Source organism: Acinonyx jubatus, chromosome B1, assembly GCF_027475565.1.
Source record: "Acinonyx jubatus isolate Ajub_Pintada_27869175 chromosome B1, VMU_Ajub_asm_v1.0, whole genome shotgun sequence".
Taxonomy (NCBI): Eukaryota; Metazoa; Chordata; class Mammalia; order Carnivora; family Felidae; genus Acinonyx; species Acinonyx jubatus.
Window position 1 is genome coordinate 15399618 of NC_069382.1, and position 22527 is coordinate 15422144.

The window sequence follows — 22527 nt, forward strand, 5'->3', positions numbered from 1 at the left end:
ATGAAAAATAAATGTATACCGGACAAATTTTAGAAATATATACTAACATATATTAGAAATTCAGAAATATAAAAATGTGACACATAGAACCTTACAGTCACAGGAAATACAAAACACCTCGTTTCGTGTGTGCACATACTCTTGTTGCAGAGAAGAAGAATAATATGGTCAAAGCTTTTAACTCTAAAACACTTACAGTAGTATCAAATTCTATAGAGGAAATAAAATGGAAAGTAAGATGTCACAGAAAACAAAGGAGAAATGTAAAGTATCCAACTATAAAAGATGAGCTTGTCTTGAAATTTTTAAAATAGATGACGGTGGCTATCAAATCCCTGTGGTATTTTGCATTCAATTAGATTCATTTAAGAGCGATATAATAATTTTATTTTAAAATTTCACTCTTCACACTATGCCAGAAATTACATCTCTTCTGTTACTTAAACTTTTGTTGAATAATTTTACACATAAAGTTGAAAGTTTGGGGGGCATGCCTACATTTTCAGAATTATTTTAGGGTCACATGAGCCAAAGGTTTGAAAGCCACTCACATTAGCTATAGACTAACGTTTGGCAATCAGTGGGAAAATGCAATATTCAACCTAAGCCGAGGGTACTCTGCCACCTGGTGGCTTAGAAATTTTCATGGTCACTAAGCAGAAATAAAAGCCTCTTCTCACATCAGGCGTGATGATGAACTCATTCATAATAAATAGAATTAGGGACGTGACTTATTTGATTACAAGATGTACGGGGACAGAGGAATAAATAAAGTGGTTCACTCTGAATATTATCATTGGAAATCCAGGAACTTATCATTGGTTTTTTTTTACTGGGTAGGAAAATACCTAGTTTCTCACCTAAGATCCACTCGTTTATGTAGTTTTCTTTTGTGAACTTAAGTAAAAGCAACTTTTCGTTGTTATTTTAACATGAAAAAAAAAATTGATCCACTATGTGCAGTGTAGAAGTGAAATCACCAAAGATTCCATCATGCACACTACTGAGAAAGCATATATGTAATTCTGTTATCTGCTTTCAATGGCCGATTGAAATTCCTGTTGACTAATGACATTTTCTCTTAACTTGTCCATCTTTCTGTCAAAAATAAGCAAAAAATAAGAAAATGTAGAGCTAGTCATAGTAAATCCGGTAGCTATATTTCTTTTTTTTTTTCAGTAGCTATATTTCTAACTTCCTGAAAATCATTCGACAAGTCCTCAAACTTACAAGGTGATAGCATTTTAAAATGGCCCCATTTCCAGGATGTGTGATTTGAACTTCTGTGGGTATTCTTCTACCACATTCTCTAGATAACTTGCAACAGACAGAAAAGAAAATATAGGCTCAGGATGCAGCTTCACAATCTTCGGAGTTATTGATAACACACAAATCAAACTGCAGATGATTTCAGAGCTCTCAGTCCCTTTCACAGAAGTGCCAGCTGAAGTATATTTCTCTCACATCCCTGTCCAAAACCAGATTCCGTTTACTAGGTACTGTAAACATGGCTGGCTTTGCAACGTCCTTCAGAGGAGAAAGTCACCAATACAGAAACAAAAAAACAAAAGTGGAACATCCACCTTGAGTAAAATCTTACTTGAAAGTAGTCAAGAGTAAGAGAAAACCAATTTGAAACAAATTTGCCAATTTGACTTCAATTCCAATTAAAGTGGAGCCGAATCCTCTCTAGTCACAAAATCTATTTTTAAAAATGTAACATAAAGAGGCTCAGTCTGTTGAGCGGACCAGGTCTTGATATTGGCTCAGGTCATGATTGGCTCACGATTCGAGAGTTCAAGCCCCGTGTCCAACTCTGCGTTGGCTGTGCGGAGCCTGGTTGGGATTCTGTCTCCCTCTCTCTGCTCCTCTCCTCCCTCAAAATAAATAAAAATAAACTTAAGAAATATAACATAAAAATTATCATCATGTCTTAAGTTGAAAAGGGATATGGTATCAGGAACCCACTGTCAGTCAGCTGACGCTGACAAAAAGGACAGAGACGAGATGTGCTCCACCCTGAGCCTTTGAACGAGCCTGTCTGATGACGTGATGCCCAGAGCAGTTGTGACCCTGAAATGATGAGACCAAAGGTGACAAGTCAGCTTGCAGATGGCAGAGCACAAGGGTCTGGGGCCCCCGGTGGTATAATGGCGTGGCCAAAACAACCCTGGAACCCTTAACTCCCAGAGAGTTTTTATCTTGCAAGATTACTAAATGTCTTTATTGCTTAAGCCACATTGAGTTAGATGTCACAGGTAGCCAAAATCATTCCAGCTTCTACATTACAGAAGGATGTTCCTAACAACAGAATCATTCAACCCCCCCCCCCCCCCCCCCCCGATCTGTCCCTTGGGTATAATCAGCATCCTCGCCCAGAGGGCCTACGCACACTGGGTCCCCTCACAGAGTAAAGAAGATGGCGGCTCTATCAGTGACAGTCGGACCACGTTGTGTTTGTCTTTTACCACGTGACGTCTGGTGGGGGTACAGATAACAGTGGGGTCAGAGGGAGAGGCGGATCCCCTCCATAACTGCCCTGTCTGGGTTCTGGGAGGGTGCACCCTCATGGGGCAGGGTAAACTTCATTACGCGTCGTGGTCAGGTGGGAGGCTTAACCCAAGCCCTAGCTTTCCTGAGCCACGCGTGCTAGGTCTTGTGTGTTGCCAGGCCCCAGAACTAACCAAGAACCCCGGTGAGGAAGCTTCCCCAGAGGCGGCTGCCATGCCATGGGCAAAACGGCTCTGTGGAGAAACACTAGCTGGGCAGGGTTGAATGGGCATGTCAGCCAAATCCTGCAGGGTGACAGCCATCAAACGCTGGGTTGAGCTCACATCAGCCAGGGACAACCGCCAGGAGCACGGCACCAACAACACACCCTGACTGTGCACACTCGTCTCTGCACCAGAGACCTGCAGGGCATCCCTGACCAGATGGCTGAAGAACACTGCCCAGAGGCCAGAGGACAGCAGACACACGCTAAGCGCTAAGCGGGCGAGAGAATATTGGCTGCAGGTCACATAAGCTGCACTCCTTCCCTCCCTCTCCTTTGTTGTTGAAAGGAGCAGGCCCGGAGGACAGAATCTCTGGGAGACTGACCCTTTCATCCAAGTCAGCCTGAATACCTCCCTAAAAGAGACAACCTACCAGGTAGACTAAGGTTTAAACAAGCCTGGGAGCGCCTGGGTGGCTCAGTCGGTTAAGCTTCTGACTCTTGATTTCAGCTCAGGTCATGATCCCAGGATTGTGGGACTGAGCCTCATGCCAGGCTCTAGCACTGAGCATGCAGCCTGCTTGAGATTTTGTCTCTCTCTCCCTCTGCCTGCCTCCCCCCACTCATACTCTCTTTCTCTCTCTAAAATAAAAAAAAAAAATTTTTAACAAGACTGGAAACTGTTCATTTTTGCCATCAGCCTGTGAGCAGGGGTGATGGAGAGGAGTTGGGGGCGGGGCTGGAAGGCTGGATTCATTATAGACAAAAAGAGCAAACGTTTTAGCAGCACACGTAAGTTGTAATGTGAGTTCAATTATAACCTTGCTACACACACTATTTCATAAGGAAAGTGATGGCGTTTGGCCTGGGTGTTGGATGAGGGAGGGTCCTGGGGACAGACTGGGAGACCGGGAGTCTGGAGGTAGGTTTGCTTTCTGTGGAGACCTTTTATAGTCTGAATATCTTACCATGTGTACAGATTACTTCTTCAACTTAAAAAAAGTGGCTGGTTGGGGCACCTGGATGGCTCAGTCGGTGGGGAAGCCGTCTGATTCTTAACCTTGGCTCGAGTCATGGTTTCACGGGTTCATGAATTTGAGCTCTGCATCAGGCTCTGGATGGACTATTAGTGTGGAGCCTACTTGGGATTCTGTCTCTCCCTTTCTCTCTCTGTCCCTCCTCTGCTCTCTGTCTCTCCCTCTCAGAATAAATAAATAAACTTAAAAAAGAAAAGTAGTTAGTAAAAAACCAATGAAAGTAAATGGCATGAAAACTGTAAATAAATAAAAGATAATTTTTTGAAGACACAGTGGGCCAGCCAAGAGACGGCACACCTCGAAAGCCGTATTTAGCAGGTAACACTGAAGAGGGGGGGAGGCAAAGGAGAACACCATACGGCCTCCTCGAGTCACCCAGGCACGGGGGGGGCTCCCGCTGACCAGGCACAAAGCTGGACAATCGCTACTGGGAGCAGCAAATCTAACTGTGACAGGCTAGTGGCAAAGTGAGGCAGTGCAGCCCAGAGGTTACAGAAATGAGCTGTAGCACCAGGCTGGTTTGAGTCTGGGCTGCATTTACTAGCTGATGACTTTGGGCAGATTCTTTACCCTCTCCTTGCCTCAGTTCCTTTGTATGTCAGTTGAGAAGAACGACTCATTTTTTGTCAGACGACGCTGTCATAAAGATTAAGTGGAAATATCAGAATTGTTCCTGGTGGACAGCAAATGCACAGCTACTACTGTTATTTCTGGAATTGACCGAGAGGGAAAAAAGGCACCAAGCCTTTCAAATTCTAAGCTCGGAGAACCACTGTCTCTTGGGGCCAGTCAACAGCACAGGCATCGACACCCTCCTCTTTCCTCAACTCTGGCCCCAGTGAATATGACAGTGGACCCAGATCAGGAAAAGTTTGATGGTCACGAAGAAAGTCTATCCCTGTCACTCATTTCACCTGCCCAGCAGGGAGGGGGCAGTTGCATGGGAAGGCGGCCAAGAAAACAACACGTCAAGCTGTGGAGGTCCAGAAGCACGGGATGCTGACATCTCATTTCCTGGTTACAAGCTGCTTGACATTGGAACTTGTCAGGGAAGGGAGGAGATGACATGGTGAGACAATTTGGGGGAGGAGAGCAGGACACACAACTCCCAGCTCTGAGGAATGGAACATGGGCCCTGGTCATGCCTCCAGACCCCATACCTGGGAACCACGGAAAGTAAGTAAAATTAGGAGCATAATCACCCCGCGTGATAGATGAATATGCTAAATAAGTTGGAAACATTTGTAAATCCAGTGTAAACACACCAGGCCAAAAATGCATTCAGTCTTTAAGGAGTTTACAATGCAGACACAATTATAATGGAACATACAGTAGGTTTTATGAGACAGTTATAAGAACACAGAGGAGGGCATCTAAATCAGATGGGAGGCTCCAAGAAGGCTTCCTGGAGGAGGTGACCCTTCGACTGAATTTAAAGGATGAATATTAACTAATTAGAAATAAAGGGGGAGCACCTGAGTGGCTCAGTCACTTAAGTGTCTGACTTCGGCTCAGATCATGATCTCGTGGTCTGTGAGTTCGAGCCCTGCATTGGGCTCTGTGCTGACAGCTCTGAGCCTGGAGCCTACTTTGGATCCTGTGTCTTCCTCTCTCTCTGCCCCTCCCCGGCTCATGCTTTGTCTGTCTCTCTCTCTCTCAAAAATAAAAATAAAAATAAAATAAAATAAAATAAAATAAAATAAAATAAAATAAAATGAAAAAAGAAACAAAGGGGATGAGGAGAGTATTTCAAGATCAACACACAAGAAGTGGAGGTAAGAAATCACGCAATTCACACACACTGTGGAGCGGCTGAGACGGAGGAGGATGTGTGTGTGTGTGTGTGTGTGTGTGTGTAGAGGGGGGTGATAGCAGATGAGGCAAGAGAGAAAGGCCATATCCAGAAAATGCAAGACCTGGCATGCAAAACCAGAAGGATTTTACTTTAATCTTAAGTCGGGGGAACGACAGGTGGTACACGGGAAAGTGACATGATGACATTTGCAGTTTAGAAGGGTCATCCACATAGCACTGTGTGCCGGTCCAGGAAGAGGTGGGCAGACTGGAGTCAGGTGGTCCAGCTCCGAGGGCCTGCTGCAATCTACGAGAGGAGAAACAGTGTCTGATCAAAATGAGAGAGAACGGAGAAGATGGGTGAGATGGCCAGGAAGTAGTCTCTACATTCCTTGGTGACCAGTTAAGTGCGAGACGAGGAAGAATGGGAATCTAGGATGCTTTTTAGTTTTATCTGATTTGGACAGACGCCGAGAGAGAGACAGGAGACCTGGGAGGTGGAGCAGGCATTGAAAGTAGTAAGTTTGAGGTGAAGCTTATAACACACGTATGCGTCTGACATTCAAGCAAAAGAGGTCTGAGCTAGCCAGGTAGATATGAGAGTCACCAGCACAGAAGTGACATTGAAGCTATGCGTGTGCGTGAACGCGCTTCTAAGAACGTATAAATGAGAATAGCATCTGGGCAGTATTGGCACGTAACGAATGAGAAGCTAGAACCCACCAAGGAACCTATAAAGAAGCAGCCGGAGAGGAGAGTGGAAAACCAAAAGAATGTGACGTCGTACAGTAAAGCCAAGAGTAAATACAGATTTAGGAAGAAGTGGGTGTTCGGTAGAGGTAAATGTTCCAGAGAAGTCATATAAACCAGGGACTGGAGAACATGCCTTTTGTTTGGCATCGTGGAGCGTGGAGGTCCCAGGAGACCTCAACAAGAGTAACTCCAAGGGGAAGGAGAACCAAAGCCGGTGGATTGTGTCGCGAATGAGAGAGTGGAGAGCAAATGGCACTTCAGAAAGAGTCTGCCAGGGACACAGAAGGTAGAAAGATGCTGGAAGAGAATCTAAGTTTGCAGGAAAGGTTTTTGCCATGTTCACCCAGGAGTCTGGAAATAAGCAAACACAGCAGGGTGCAATCGCCCAGGTAAATTACGTTGAAGTTGAATTCTGGTTTAAAATTGAGAGGTAGATTGTTATGCTAAGTGAAAGAAGTCCTACAAGAGAAAGACAGATACCATATGTTTTCACTCTTATGTGGAACCTGAGAAACTTAACAGAAGACCATTGGGGGAGGGGAAGGAAAAAAAAAAGTTAGGGAGGGAGCCAAACCATAAGAGACTCTTAAAAACTGAGAATAAACTGAGGGTTCATGGGGGGTGAGAGGGAGGGGGGTGGGTGATGGGCATTGAAGAGAGCACCTGTTGGGATGGGCACTGGGTGTTGTATGGAAGCCAGTTTGACAATAAATTTCATATAAATAAATAAATAAATAAATAAATAAATAAATAAAATTGAGAGGTAGAAAGTAAGTGCTGGCCAAGATGCCCCACTCCTTTGAGGTCACCAATCAGAAATATTTGACAACTGGGGCACCTGGGTGGCTCAGTCGGTTGGGCGTCCGACTTCGGCTTAGATCCTGGTCTCACTGTTCATGAGTTCGAGCCTCGCATTGGGTTCTGTGCTGACAGCTCGGAGCCTGGAGCCTCCCTCAGATTCTGTGTCTCCCCCTCTCTCTGCCCCTCCTATGCTCATGCTCTGTCTCTCTATGTCTCTCTATAATAAATAAATGTTTAAAAAAATTTTTTTAACAAAAAAAAAAGAGAACTATTTGACAACTAATTAGTCTTCCAGGGACACCTATTGAAAGAGCCTCGGTCACTCGCTTCCAGACCTATTGCTCAAGCACCGCAGCTTGGTTGGTTGATTTTTCACTGAGTTTGCCTGAGTGGGTTTCCCACTCTCCATGTTGTAAGAAGATCCACGTCAGCTTTTATCTCTGAAGAGAGAACAGTCCAGCAAACAGGGACCTGATGTGCACCTAATGTAGTATGAAATCAATCTGTTGACCACCAGATGGAGAAATGCAGGACTTCTGATCATCTATGTGTTGGGAAGCAACACAGAGAGAATTTCTGCCCAATGGAGAAGAACATTCTAGGTGATTCTGAACCTATGTCTGTTGAGGGATTGTGGAAGATGTCAGGGACCCAGGAGCACTGAGTCCTGTCAATGGCTTGTATTACTTTAAGTACCTAGATCTATAGTACTAGTCACAGGACAATATTTAACAAATGTTACAGTATATGTTTCCTTAAGTTAATTTACGTAAATGTGAACACATTCCACATCACTACAAATATTCTGCATTTAGCTATAGCTTAGGGGTATTTTTTGGTTCAAAGAATATTATTTGGTCTCTTGGAACCCTACAGAACAAAGGACCATAATGATATAAACTTTTTCCTACCTTTCAGAGAAGTGCAATTCTTTATTTACACATATACTCACTGAGTTTCACATCAGTAAAATAAACTGGTAAAATAGTATGAAGCCTTAAGCATTCTACCATTTAACAAAACTTCCTAGAGTTATTTTCACAGTGTTTGAGAGGACTCTAAGGGCAAATCACAGTAAAACATTCGGGAGTCTTTTTCCTCTCAAATGCTAACATCAAATGTGGTGTTTGTGCTAGAAAGACTGCCAAAGCAGACTGCAACCTGACACTTAGACATAAATGAACTCCTTTCTTCCAGTCAGAAACAAAACCGAAAGCTTCAAGCCAAAGATCCCTCCCAAAGCAGGCTTTAGTCATTCTTTCCCAAAAACCTAGGCACGTACATTATATATTACAGGGCCTAGTCTCAGCTGGGGTTCGGAATTTCCTTTCTTGGTTCTACCAATTGGACTGAAGAAAACGAATCCCTTCAGTGTTGGAACACCCTGTCAAGCTATTCTAAATCACCATGGGCTAGAAATCTCCTGAGTTTTCTTCTCTTGATTCAAAACCAGATATCAAGACCAGGCTAAAAATCATGTTGACAAGTAAATTAGGAGGAAAGAATAAAATGTTAATGGAAAGCGAGCTGAGTGAGAGTCTCTGTGTCCCTCTTCAAATCAAGCCCACGTATATAGTCCAAGAGCTTGTGATGTCCTCTTTGGCCCGGTGGTCAGAAATAGGCATCTGAAATTCTAGTATGTGACTCACTGGCTGTTTCACTCTGGGTCCCTCTCTGGGCTTCTGTGTCTCACACACAGAATGAGGGGATTTGCCTGCAGCATTGCTAAGAGGTCTTTGCCTTAACTTTGAAAATCGCTGGGTTTTTTTTCACTAGTTAATATCCATCTTAAACATGCCTCTAAGTCACAACAGGGCACCTGGTGGACTCATAATACATGTTCTTTCAACTAAGTAACTAGTTTGGATACTGAGAACAAGAGGCTCTTTGGTAATTATATGATAAAGTATAGCTTATGAGATCTTTTTCTTTCAGAGTAGGAGAGAAAGTCACACAGTGGCAAGCAGCTGGACTAAAATATTTCTAAACTATTTCTGGTGACTCCAGCTCTGTTAGATCTGCGTGGCTCAAATATCAAAGTCTCTCAGAAACCTAAAGAATTCCTTTTACTCGTAAATGCCAACAGGATCTGCATGCCCCAAATGCAAAATCTGGACCACCTGGGGAATGCATTTTACAGACAAAATTGCAGAAGCCTAATCCCAAACAAAGAGAACTGTAGTGGGCCTTCCAAACAGAGAAATAACCTGGGCAGCTGGGATTTTCACTTCAAATATAAAATGGAATAATAGAAAATAAAATTATACTTAAGCAGCTATGTGCAGAAAATAAAATAGGACATGCTGTAAGCTGTGTAAAAGAACTAAACGCCTACCTCTATTACTTATTTTTACATTTGTTGAGCTCAGTTTTGCCATTCTGGAACCTTTCACCTTGGACAAGTTAGTTTTCTATTTTTGGATTTCTCATCTAGAAAAAAGTAAAGTTTGGGGTGTGGAAAAATGGCCCAGATAAATTTGAGAGTCACCTTTAGCTCCTATGATTCTCCATAATACTACTTTTCTGGTTCCAGAGGTCACAGAGTTCATATCACAAATTTGTTTTAACACGGATGCTAATGAGGACATTATGCTAAAGCAAAAGAAGCCAGGCATGGAAGGACAAATACAGTATGATTCCTCTCATGTGAAGCATCTAAAATCATTGAAACAGAAAGTAGAAAAGTAATCATCAAGGGTGGTGGAAAGGAGCGGCTTAGTGGATACAAGGTTTCAGTTTTGCAAGATGAAATGTTTTAGTCGCACAGCAACGCAATTACACTTAACACTACTGAATTGTACACTGCAAAATTGTTAAGATGGTTAATTTAATGGTATGCATTTTTTTACCACAATAAAAAATAATTTTGTCTTAGTATAAAGAGAAAGAAATTTAAAGCCATCCAAAATTCAACCACTGAAGGAAAAATTTCTATTAACCAGTTGATGTTTGTCTGCCAGATATGTTCACTATTATTTGCTTAAATGTTTATTTATTCATTTTGAGAGACAGAGAGCAAGAGAGGGGCAGAGAGAGAGTGAATCCCAAGCAGGCTCCTCACCGTCAGCACAGAGCCAGATGCGGGGATCAGTTTCACGAACTGTGAGTTCATGACCTGAGCCAGTTTCAAGAGTCAGACGCTTAACCAACCGAGTCACCCAGGGACCCCTCAACATTATTTTTTTTAACAGCTAACGAGTGCCTACCCTGTGGTTCTGTCTGCTGGAAACAAAATAATGGGCATGACATAGACCCAGCCTTCACGGGTAAGGAAGTGGCAATTACAGTAAAGGGCAGTAATAAGTTCTACAGTAAGGGGACACACAGAGAGTAATGGAAGCACAGAGAAGGAGCAAGCAAACCAGGGTAGGGATGAGGAAAAGCTTCCCATCTGAGATGTAAAAGATGAGAAGATATCAAGGCAAAAAGAAGGCAACAGCACTCTGGCCAGAAAGCACAGATGGAAGAAGTCTGGTCAAAGCCAAGCATGCTACTACAGATGGGGACAGAGGACCTTCAGAGATGAGGTGCCAAAGAGCAGCAGGGGCAGGATTACAAGGGGCTCTGGACCCCGTGTTCATGAGCCTGAACGTTTTCTGTTTTTCTTTCCTTTTTTTAAATGTTTATTTATTTTTGAGAGAGAGAGAGAGAGAGACAGAGTGCGAGTGGGGGAAGGGCAGAGAGAGAGAGGGAGATACAATCTGAAGCAGGCTCCAAGCTCTGAGCTGTCAGCACAGAGCCCGATGTGCGGCTGGAACCTACGAACCATGAGATCGTGACCTGAGCCGAAGTCCGGTGCTTAACCATCTGAGCCACCCAGTCGCCCCAAGCCCGAACATTTTCTAAATGCTGTTGCTCCGATGGTTGGAGAGCGGTAAGTGTGGAACGGACAAGATTAGATTTGAATTTTGAAAGACCTCTTGGCTTGGATGCAGAGAATGGATGGTAGGGGTCACGCTCAGTCGAGGGAGGCCGTTTAGGTGGTGGTGAGCCAGCATGATGAGACAGGTAAAGGCACAGCCACGGTCATGCTGCATTTGCAGTTTGGGACTTAAGTTTTTTCACTTAGTATTCCATAATTAGCATTTTCCCATTTCAGTAAAAAAAATTGTGGTAATCCTTTCTGATGTCTGCATGGTATTTCATGGTATGGAAATTCTATGACTGATTTAACTACTCGTCTATGTTTGAATGTTGTTTCCAAGTTTTTGTTATTCTTTTTATTTTTTATTAAAAAATATTTTAAGTTTATTGATTTATTTTGAGAGAGACAGAGACAGCGCAAGTGGGGAGGGGCAGAGAGAGAGGGAGACAGAAAATCCCAAGCAGGCTCTGTGCTGCCAGGGCAGAACCTGATGCAGGGCTTCAACCCGTGAAACTGAGAGATCATGACCTGAGCTGAAACCAAGAGTCAGATGCTTAACGGACCGAGCCATCCAGGCACCCCTAAGTTTTTGTTATTCTAAAACAAGAGGGATGATTATTTTGGTACAAGATCCTTATCTACATTTTAAAAATATTTTCATAAATGTTCAGATTATATAATGCCTTGCAGCAATGGCAGAAGATATGTAAAAGAAATAATTATAATCCAGGCATGGAAGGCAATGTTACCAAAGGGGTGTGTATGTGTGTGTGTGTGTGTGTGTGTGTGTGTGTGTGTGGGTACACAGCTTTACTTTGTCCTAAAAGGCCATTCTGGATGCCAGACCTTCCAAAGAAGGTATAATATAACATCCTCCATATTGCACAGGATAGGGGAGACTGTGGGTTTGAGCTCCACAGTACGTTGCTCTATCCAGGCAAAAGGTCAAGTGCTAAAAATAAAGTGTGGCACTGGGAACATTAAGGAGCTGTTTCAGGGAGCATTAAGGGGGAAGTGAATCATACTAAATTCGCACATGTGTATCCTCCCAAGACACTGTGTAACCTCCTCAGCCAGGGAAAGTAGACCAATTCTTACTTGAAGCTAATTTTAATAATAATGCTAATAATTTTAGTAACAAGACAGAGTAGTTTCATTCCTGTCACACTCTGTTCCCAAAGGCCAAATTCTCACGAACCATCTATGGACCAGGCTGGCCCATGTCCATGAACACGGGTCCTGAGAGAGATACAGCACCACGAAGGTGAGGAATCTGAGTCTCCCTGAAAGTTTACCAATGGTTAGTGGACTAGAAGACTATCGTAGCCATGTGGAGGGTCCGTACAAACTGTGCATGGACTTGGAGAGGATTTTGATCCCTTCATCACTGTCCTGGAGGTTCCACAGGAACTCCAGATAACTACTGCCAGTTGCACTGCATATAAGATTGCGTCTCTTCAGGAAATCATTAAAGGATTCCTCCTTCAGATGCGAGTCAAATTTTTTCAGGACTGAAAAGAAATCTTCTTTTCCAATGTCTGAGAGAAAGAGAGAGACAGAGGGACAGAGCAGAGAGACAAGAGACAGAGAGGGATTGAACACCACTACTTTACAGAGTTTCCATGTGAATCATAGATTTGGGTTTTTTAATTTTTTCTCCTTACTAAGAGTCATGAGGAAGATGGTGGAGAACAATTTGGGGAATTTATTTAGCATATTTTTTAGAACATCTACTATGTAAGTATAAAATACAATGGGGTTATAAAGTCATAGTGACTGTCTTCTTATGGCTTACAATATAATTGCAGAGCTAAAACTCCACGATAACAATTATTACAAGTATGCAAGGTAACGATTACCTATCAGGTGCTACAACAGCCCCCAAGAGGTGGGGCTCACTCCCTGCTGGGACATCCAGGAAGAAGATAGCAGGGAAATTTTTTAATGAAAGGTTATTTCTTTCTAATTAGAGCCTGTATATTTAAGACTAACAATTTACAATTTTATAAAATTATATCATTCATACAATGATAAAAGGAATATATAAAAAATGCTCCACACTTAGATCACATAACTTTTCTGATTAGATAACTTAATCTATAGGTTCATTCTCAGACTTCATTTAACTCAGCTGATTCATCCCCTTTGGCAGAACTAAAAATCCAAGCCAATTAGGTCAATTTTGTATTTTGCTTACACAGTGTCCCCACCTTGACTAGATATACTGGGATTTCTAAGGATCTAGGAAATGCTTTTCAGGGACTCACAGCAAAAGAAGAAGAAAAGCAGAGAGCTTTGATAAAAATGCAAACTGGGTAATAGAGGAGTCAGGGAACTATTTACATGAGTAACAACTATGCGCCTAATGAATCTTGAAATTAATAAAAACAACTTCAGGGGCGCCTGGGTGGCTTAGTCGGTTGAGCGTCCGACTTCGGCTCAGGTCATGATCTCGCAGTCCGTGAGTTCGAGCCCCGCGTCGGGCTCTGGGCTGATGGCTCAGAGCCTGGAGCCTGCTTCCGATTCTGTGTCTCCCTCTCTCTCTGCCCCTCCCCCGTTCATGCTCTGTCTCTCTCTGTCTCAAAAATAAATAAAAACGTTAACAAAAAAAAATTTTTTTTTTTAATAAAAACAACTTTAAAAGGTATTTTGGCAATACAAGGTCAAACCAGGCAAAGTTTACAGAACCTACTGGCCTCTTTGTCTTCCAGTTGGTTTAAAAAATGCAATTCCAATGGTAAGCATTTACTAAATGCTAACTATGGTTTCCCAGTGGCGGTTATAAAGGTTAGTAAGACAAAGGCCCAAACTTCAGGAACTACTGTCTAGTAGGGAAAATGGACATGCCAATACAGGTTAAATAACATAATAACATTTACAAACATTCAATGGATTTTTAAAACCATTAAGATTGATAAATCCAAGTGTTGGCAAGTAAGTATTAGAGGCTGAATTGTGCTCCCCTAAAATTCACATATTGATATTCTAACCCCCAGGATAACTCAGAATGTGACTGTATTTGGAAATAGGACTGTTTAAAAGGTAATTAAGGTAAAATGAGGCCAAAAGAGTGAGCCCTAATCCAATATGACCAGTGTCCTTATAAGAAGAGGAGGGGTGCCTGGGTGGCTCAGGCCACAAAAAAAATGATTAGCTTGGTGCTTGGCTCATAGTAAATGCTCAATATATATTAGCTTACTGGGTAAAATACTAACTTAGTAAATAAACATATGTTCAACTATACAGGTAATCAAATGTAAACAAAGTAAAATAAAATTGAGTGGTTATTTTTGGCCAAGCTTTATCTTGAAATGAAAATACTGTATTATGACAGGTGGACACCTGGGTGGCTCAGTCAGTTAAGCATATGACTTCGGCTCAGGTTATGATCTCATGGTTTGTAAGTTTGAGTCCCACATTGGGTGAACTCATGCCCCGCTTTGGGTGAACATGAGCCTCACTTCAGGTGAGACCTGCTTCTCTCTCCCTGTCTCTCTCTCCCCCTCTCTCTCTCTGCCCCTCACTCACTTGTGCCCTCTATCTCCCTGTCTCAAAAAAAAAACAAAAAAAAGAGGGGCACCTGGGTGGCTCAGTCAGTTGGGTGTCCAACTTCGGCTCATGTCATGGTCTTGTGGTTTGTGAGTTCAAGCCCCACATTGGGCTCACTGCTGTCAGTGAAGACCATGCTTCAGATCCTCTGTTCCTCTCTCTCTGCCCCTCCCTGGCTTGCACTATCTCAAAAAAAAAAACATTAAAAAAGAAAGAAAGAAAGAAAATATTATGATAGGCAATGTACTGTGATAGGCAATCTCTAGACCTTGGTACATGCACCCTTGAATAATGCCCTCCCCCTGAGTGTGGCCTGCATCTACTGACTTGCTGTAACAAACAGAATATGGCAACATCATGGGACGTTGCTTCCAAAATGAAGTTATAAAAAGAGCAAGGCTTCCTTCTCAGGAACTCTCTTTCTCTTGCTTACTTGTTCTGAGGCAAGCCAGCTGCTTGCTATGCTATGAACTGCCCTATAAAGTGGCCCATGTGCCAAGGAACAAATGTGTCTGGTCATCAGCCACATCAGCCAGATGTGGCTCCTCCCCAAGTTGAGCCTTGATTCATCACTCCTAGCCAACAGCTGAACTGCAGTCTCATGAGATCCCTTGAGCCAGAAACACCCAGCCCAGATCCCTGACCAACAGAAACTGTGAGAAAGTAAATCTTATTGTTTCCAGCTGACAAATTTTGAGGACTACTTTGTTAATGTGCACTAGATAACTAATACACCCAATATAGGCCAGGGTGAAAGCTAATGCTGTGCACATAGATAGTGTTAGTAAGAATTTGAATGGGTATAAATTTCTTGAGAGAAATTTTGGCACTATTCCTGAAGATATTTAAATTCTTTTCACCCTAAAAATGAAAATTTGCGCTAAGGAAATACGATCACAAAAACTGAGGTATATTTTTTAAAGTATTCAATGTAATAAGTAAAACAGTGAATAACTGGTAACAACCTACATGCCCAACACTGATTGGGAAATTGTGATATAATAAGAAATACAGATTTTAGTCTTTAAGTCTGGCTCCTGGCCAGAGCTCCTAAAACTTTTGGCATTTCCTAAGTGATAAAGGTTCTAGGAGAATCTTTTGTTCTAACGTTTGGTCTTTGACTCCAGTTCCTGCCCCAGAGTTCCAAAATCCCTTAAAATTTCCCGGGTGATACTTGCGTCTCCTGTTCTAATGAGGCAAATCTTGGTGGGCTCCTGGATAGCTTCAGGATGGGGGCTGGTCACCAGAAAGACCAAGCTTAAAATGTCCAGGCCCATCTCCCATCCTTGGGCTAGGGCCTGGGGATTGAGTTAATAATCCATCCTGCACATATTACAAAGCTTCCATAAATATTTCTAAAGTATGGGGTTTGGAGAGCCTCTGAGTTGGTAAACATGTGTTGGTGTTGGGAGGGGGGCATGCCCAGAGACAGCATGGAAGCTCTGAATCCCTTCCCCCCTACTCCCATTCCTTGTCTTATGCATTTGTTCCATCTGCCTGTTCCTGAGTTGTATCCTTTTATAACAAACCAGTAATCTAGTAAGTTAACTGTTTTCCTGAGGTCTGTAAGCCATTCAAGAAAGCTACTAAACGCAAGGAGGGGTCATGACTTATAGCTGATTGATCAGAAGCACAAGTGACAACTTGGGGTTGGTGTCTGGAGTTGGGAATGAGGGCAGTCTTGTGTGACTGAGGTCTTAACCTGTAGGATCTGATGCTAACTCCAAGTAGGAAAATGTAATTAAATGGCAGGACACCCAGTTGGTGGTGTCCACAGAGAACTGGACAATTGCTTGGTGTGGGAAAAACCCACACACATTTGGTGACCGGATGTAAAGTATTGAGTGGAGAATGTTGAGAATAAAGTAGAAAAAATGGAAATTTTTCCTTTCAGGAATGGGAAATAAGTTATGGTATATCATTTGATAAAATCTTAAGCATACATGAAAATCATGCTAAAGTTCTAGTTAATGATTTGTTGAAATAGCCACAATCTAATAATAACCATGTTCACAAAATATGGGGTAATCCTAATTTTTTATTTATTTAATTTTTAAAAGACTAAATATGTAGCATCATGATCATAGCAAAGATCTCGAGTGATTAAGTTATTAGGTGATTTACATTTTCTTGGGTATATTTTTCCATAGGTTCAAATTTTTATATAATGAATATGTACTATTTTTTTAATTTGGAAAATCTTTAAGTGTAAAATAATTAAATATGGAACTAGTATAATTCTTAAAATACATTTACCTTGCCTATTTTTTCTGGATCATATTTTTCAAATTCTCTCATGTTCCTGAATCCCTCTCTGAACTTGTCTTTCAGCCACTTTTTTAATCAAGTAAATCTTCTTGTTCTTCCTCTATTTTTGGTATTTTTCTGACATGGCTGCCAGATATCACTGAAAAGGAAAGACGCCAAAGTAAATTTTGACTAAAGTTGCAGGATACAAAATTAATATATAGAAATGCATTTCTATACACTAACTTCAAAGTAGCAGAAAGAGTAATTAAGAATGTTTTCCCACTTACAATTGCACCCAAAAGAATACATTTCTATACACTAACTTCAAGTAGCAGAAAGAGTAATCAAGAAAACAATCCCATTTACAATTGCACCCAAAAGAATAAAATACCTTGGAATAAACTTAACCAAAGAGATGAAAGACCTATACTCTTAAAACTATAAGACACTGATGAAAGAAATGAAGATGACACAAACAAATGGAAAGATATACCATGCTCATGGATTGGAAGAATTCATATTGTTAAAATGTCCATACTACACAAAGCAATCTACAGATTCAACGCAATCCCTATCAAAACATCAATAGTATTTTTATATAACTAGAACAAATAATCCTAACATTTGTATGGAACCACAAAAGACTCCAGATAGCCAAGTAATCTTGAGAAAGAAGAACAAAGCTGGTGGTATCAGATTCTAGATTCCAAGATATGCTACAAAGCTACAGTCATCAAAAAAAGATTGATACTGGCATAAAAATAGACATATAGATCAGTGGGACAGTCAACTAATGTATGGCAAAGGAGGCAATAATAAACAACAGGAAAAAGACAATCTTTTCCATAAATGATGTTGGGAAAACTGGACAGCTATATATGCAAAAGAATGAAACTGGACCACTTTCTTTCACCATACACAAAAATAAACTGAAAATGGATTAAATACCTAACTGTGAGACCTGAAACCATAAAACTCCTAAAAGAAAATATAGGCAGTAATCTCTTGGGCATCACCCTAAGCAACCTATTCATGGGTCTGTCTCTTCAGGCGAGGGAAACAAAGGCAAAAATAAACTATTGGGACTACACGAAAATAAAAAGCTTTTGCACAGCTAAGGAAACCATGAACAAAATGAGAAGGCAATGTAGTGAATGGGAGAAGATATATGCAAATATCAGATATATCCAATAAGGGATTAATATTCAATGTATATAAAGAACTTTACAACCCCCCAAAAATAAGTGTAGTAAAAAATAGGTAGAGGACCTGAATAGACATTTTTTTCAGTGAAGACATACAGATGGCCAACAGACACATGAGAAGATGCTCAACATCACTCATCATCAGGAAACTAAAATTCAAAACCACAGTGATATATCACCTCATACCAGTCATAATGGCTAGTATCAAAAAGACAAACAAACAAACAAGTGTTGGCAAGGATGTGGAGAAAAGGCAACAGTTGTGCACTATTGGTGGGGATGTAAATCGGTGCCACCACTGTAGAAACAGTATAGAGGTCCTCAAAAAATTAAAAATAGAGGGGTGTCTGGGTGGTTCAGTCAGTTAAGCATCAAACTCTAGGTTTTGGTTCAGGTCATGATTTCACACTTTGTGAGATTGAGCCCCATGTTAGGCTCTGTGCTAAAAGGATTCTCTCTCTCCCACTCTCTCTCTCTGCCCCTCCTCAGCTCATGTACACTCATACCTGCACATGCTCTCTATCTCAAAATAAATAAACACAAACAAACAAACAAACAAACATTATTTAAAAATTAAAAATAGAAAAACCACATGATCCAGTAATTCCTTTACTGGGTATTTACCCAAGGAAAATGAAAAAATTAATTGAAAAAAGATATATTCACTCCTATGTTTATTGCAGCATTAGGTACAATGGCCAAGATACGGAAGCAACCCAACTGTCCATCAACAGATGAATGGATAAAGAAGAGGTATGTGTATACACACACACACACACACACGCACACACACACACCATTTGCAACAACATGGATGGATATATATATAATATATATATGTATATTCCATTATATATATGTATATACATGTATATGTATAATGGAATATTACTCAGCCATAAAAAAGAATGAAATCTTACCATTTGCGACAACATGGATGGACCTGGAAGGTATTAAACCAAGTGAAATAAGTCAGACAGAGCAAGACAAATGCCATGTGATTTCACTTACATGTGGAATCTAAAAAACAAACCAAGCAAACAAACAGACTCTTAAATACAGAAAACTAATTAGTGGTTGGGGGGGTTGGGGGGGAGGGAGTGGGGAGTGGGGGATGGACAAAATAGGTGAAGAGAATTGAGAGGTACAAACTTCTGCTCATAAAATAAGTAAGTCATGAAGATAAAATGTACAACAGAAGGAATATAGCCAATAACGTTGTAATAATGTTGAATCGTGACAGATGATAATTACGCTTATCGTGATGAGCAGTGAGTGATGTATAGTATTGTCGAATCACTATCTGTACACCTTAAATATAACACTGTATGTCAGCCATACTTTAATAGTAAAGTTTTTTTTAATTATATAAAATCTCAAAAAGGTAATTAGGTTTCAAAAGTAATATAAAAACAGGGAGGGGGACAAAACAGAAGAGACTCTTCAATATGGAGAACAAACAGAGGGTTACTGGAGGGGGTGTGGGAAGGGGGAGGGGCTAAATAGGTAAGGGGCATTAAGGAATCTACTCCTGAAATTATTATTGCACTATACGATAACTAACCTGCATGTGAATTTACAAAAATAAATTTTAAAAAAGGTAATTAGGTTTGACCCTTTGCATGTAGTATCATTTTACTTCAGGAAATTAAAGATTTAAATAAGCTTACATAAAATCCAAAATGTATTTATTTGGGCCAGAATTTCTTTACCCAGTGTCCGTGAACATCTGGGGCTCACAAATGTGTTTCAAGTTGCAATTCACGAAACTGTATGCAAAATATCAAGTGTATGTGGATCTTCATAGAAAGTGAATTCACAGTTTAATCAGGTTCTCAGTCAGGTCTGTAATTGCGGTGACAACTATCCTGGCTTACCCACTACTGTGGCTTTTAGCCACACAAAGCCCCGAGTCCTGAGAGCTCCTCAGTCTCAGACAAAAAAATGGAACAGGTGGTCACCCTTCCGCAATCCAAGAAAGATCGGTAAAAAGTAATCGATTAAAAATAATTCAAAGATTTATTTTCATTTCAGTTGAAGGTATGAGTAAAACTTAGAAGATTACTTCTCAAGTCATAGAATGCTGCTCTTTCTTCTTATTTAACCCATGTGCTGAGAATGACTTTGTATATAAACCAAAACTATGATTTGGTTTATGACCCCTTCTGCGATTTGTCAATGACCCCCTCGTTACCATGAACCCTTACCTTTCATCACGTGTATTTTACTAGACTGAGATGTGATTACCTGGCAAGGTCACTACCCCAGATCAATCCAAAAGGAAAAACACGTTATCACGTAAGAATCCTGATCTATGGCGTGATAGGGAACTCGGGGGCTCTCAGTTGGTTGAGGTGTCAGACTGCATCCAAATCGTGTAAGTTAAGCTAATTTCTGCCCTCATCGGAGGCAGGCTAGAAGTCAGGAGAACCATCCCGGGAGAGGCCTCTCCATGTTCCCACCACTGCGTGTGGGGAAGGATGGGGCCTGTGCACTCCTGGGAGGGGCCTGGTCTCACAAGGCATACTCAAATTACAGTATCTCTTTTGGTTTCCACTTTTAATCCACTAGCCTTTGGTAAGGTCTTCTTGAACAGCCTACTTTGTCTCAGTGGTGCCTCAGAGAATCTTAGGAAGACCTTTAGGCCACCACCGGGGAGAGCAGTCCTTCTGAGGGGGATTTTCCAGTCCAGCTGACTCAACGAGGACATTCTCTTTTCAGTGCTCACCCTGGACGTTCTGGTTGTGTTCTCGAAGAAAGGTGACTTTTGTCACATGCACACACTTTACGATGTCAAAGTATAAACATAGGTGGCTTTCTCCACCTGTTTAGTTTTTACCTGAAACTTTTATGTTTTTCGATGATCCATCGTGATCCTCAACCCCCAGGTTTTTAAGAGTTACACCTATTCCGTTACCATCATACCTGCATTAGTTGAAATGACGCATATAATTTAATATGTAAGTTTTATGAAACCGTAAGTACATGATCTCAAGATGGCTAATGTCAGACGTTTGGGCCACCACTTTCCCCTTGAGGATCCAAATCAGATACCACTATTAATCATAGTGTTCTTTTTGTTAAGCCTAAACTCAGCCTTGGAAATTTTCTCAACTTCTACCAGACGTCTGGCAATGGTATACAGCATGGTATATATTTATTTCTGTATATATGTGTGTGTGTGTGTGTGTGTGTGTACACACATATGTATACACACAGACATAAACACATATACACATACTTAGTAGATATGTCTATTCTTACCATTTTTATTTTATTTTAATTTTTTTTTAACATTTATTTATTTTTGAGACAGAGAGAGACAGAGCATGAACAGGGGAGGGGCAGAGAGAGAGGGAGACACAGAATCAGAAGCAGGCTCCAGGCTCTGAGCCATCAGCCCAGAGCCCGACGCGGGGCTCGAACCCACGGACCGCGAGATCGTGACCCGAGCTGAAGTCGGACGCTTCACCGACTGAGCCACCCAGGCGCCCCTATTCTTATCATTTTTAAAATGAACAATTGTTTAAAAATTCTATGCCAGGCATGTGTCCTGATTTTGAGTTAAAAAAAAATCATCACTGTATGCACACCACATATACCCCTAAATACATGATTATGGAGAAATATATCCACAATGCTTTGCCCTCAGAGAATGACCATAAACTTTTGGCTTATTAACAGGTTCATCTTACCCTTCCTGATATCCAATATACGAGGATCATCCTGAACTCGAGGTAAAGATCAGAAATAAAGAATACAAGTGAAGCAGCACACACATGATGGGTCAATGGCACAGGCTCTGGAGTTCAACACTGAGTAGGCTCTGAGTCTACGTCCTGACTCAGCAGCTTGTAAGTTCTTCTCATTTTCTCTCGAGTCTCAGTCTCTTCACTTATGAAATGGAGAGAATAATCCCTACTTCACAGGGTTGTTAAGAAGTAAAGGAACTTTGTGGGGTGCCTGGGTGGCTCAGTCGGTTAAGCGTCCGACCTTGGCTCAGGTCATGATCTCACGGTTTATGGGTTCGAGCCCCACATCGAGCTCTGTGCTGACAGCTCGGAGCCTGGAGCCTGCTTGGGATTCTGTGTCTCCCTCTCTCTCTGCCCTTCTCCTGCTCATGCTCTGTCTCTCCCTCTATCTCTCAAAAATAAATAAACATTAAAAAATTTTTAAAAATCAAGATGAAAGTTACCATTGCCAGTTTTCAAACCCCATTTCCTTCATATGAAAACCTAGTTTGTTAAGAATTTCCTTAGATTCTTGCCCGAGTATTGTTCTTCTTTCTTCTGTGTTTTTCCGTGGTGTGAGATCCAGGAAAACCTGTTTTTAACAAAAGGAACAATGGGTTGGTTAAAATGTGAAATACATTCCACTACAGATACCTCTATATAGACTCCCAGGGTCTTGGTCCTTTGAATTGTATTATTTAGGTTATTAATGTGAAAGAGAGAAGAAATAACCAATAAAATCATGCACGTTCAAGACAAATGTAAAACAATTAACCCTATAAATTCTGATATGAGCTCTTGGACATTTTTAGTTTGCTTGCATGCATGG

At 41.3% G+C, this 22527-nt stretch overlaps 1 long non-coding RNA gene across 4 annotated transcripts; it reads right to left on the reverse strand.

The window, feature by feature from the left end:
- Positions 1–1185: 1185 nt before the first annotated feature.
- LOC106982231 (uncharacterized) lies at positions 1186–22513 on the reverse strand. 4 transcript variants are annotated; one of them, XR_008295844.1, is made up of 5 exons: positions 22163–22513; positions 20807–20892; positions 18888–18987; positions 16769–16919; positions 14107–14694 (listed from the first exon to the last, which is right to left on the reverse strand). It is a non-coding gene; the product is annotated as an uncharacterized LOC106982231 (long non-coding RNA). The 4 variants fall into 4 exon arrangements; XR_008295846.1 differs by lacking the exons at positions 14107–14694; positions 22163–22513 and adding an exon at positions 1186–5851 and having other exon boundaries at positions 20807–21253; XR_001431331.3 differs by lacking the exon at positions 22163–22513 and having other exon boundaries at positions 20807–21253.
- Positions 22514–22527: the final 14 nt, after the last annotated feature.